We start from the raw sequence: 1,138 nt of genomic DNA on the forward strand, positions 1-1,138 counted from the left end.
CCTCTTTCAAAGAACTGAAAACAACCTCCGCCACACACTTACCAATAACCGAAGCTTCGAGATCGACGAACACCGCTCTCGGAACGTGCTTTCCCGACCCGGTCTCGCTGAAGAAGGTGTTGAAGGAGTCGTCTCCGCCAACTTTTTCGGAGGACATCGTGCCGTCCGCCTGAATCCCGTGTTCCAGGCAATAAAGTTCCCAGCAGGAGTTCCCCATCTGTGTTCCAGCCTGGCCCACGTGGACGGAGATACACTCACGCTGTCGAAAGGGAAGCGTTTCTAATTCTCGTGAAAGGAGACTGAAATATGATGTTCATGTTTGCTCCGCGCAAGCGGGCCAAGTAACCGGATTACACGAGACAAAACTGATCATTCTCAAGGTTTTCTATACGAATGGAAAATTCACATATTTTTGAGTGCTGAACTAACTAATCTAATATGCCATATACACATTTGACCACTTCCACTCACACTCAACAGACTTGAAAACTTAACAATTTCAGTCTCTCCACAGTGAAAGTTTTTAAACTAGTGACAATGCCTACAATATCACCATGTTCTACCCGGATGCAAAAAATACTTACCATTTTCCTGGTTACGGCAAACCTTTTCTTCAAAGAATCAGACAACCGTTAGTAACAATATAAAGGATGTTCGTCGATTAGAATCACAAGAAACCGTACGATGATATCCCCCCGAGAAGACAAGCCACACCTCCTTTGGGCTGCAAATGCGGAATGTCGCTACCATGCGATCTGAGAAACACGATGGCGGGTGTGCACAGGTTTTCGGTCATGACGTCACTCGTACTGGTGCTTGGGCAAAGAGGCAGTTATATGAAAACAAGAGAATAGTTATTTAAGGCGGAAGCGAGCTTTCATGTTGTTAGTTTCTTCTAATTTTCTGTGTTTTCTCACAAGAGAATTGTTGTTTAAGTCGGAAACGAGCTATTTTTTTCTGATTTTCTCCTCCTTTTCTTTGTTTTATATTGTGGACTTGAGGAAAAAGGTAAGACTGATGTATACTTTTTAAGTGTAGATTGATCATCTGTTGTGTATAACTGCTCTTTATCACAAACACCATGAACACCATGGCAAATGATTTAGTAAATAGTTCGAACGTTATCTTTACGTTCAAA

At 42.6% G+C, this 1,138-nt stretch overlaps 1 pseudogene; it reads right to left on the minus strand.

Moving 5' to 3' along the window:
- Window positions 1-752, minus strand: part of LOC119588778 — a 7,560-nt pseudogene extending 6,808 nt beyond the window's left edge.
- Between the last annotated feature and the right edge of the window lie 386 nt (window positions 753-1,138).

Source organism: Penaeus monodon, chromosome 24 (genome assembly GCF_015228065.2).
Source record: "Penaeus monodon isolate SGIC_2016 chromosome 24, NSTDA_Pmon_1, whole genome shotgun sequence".
Classification (NCBI taxonomy): Eukaryota; Metazoa; Arthropoda; class Malacostraca; order Decapoda; family Penaeidae; genus Penaeus; species Penaeus monodon.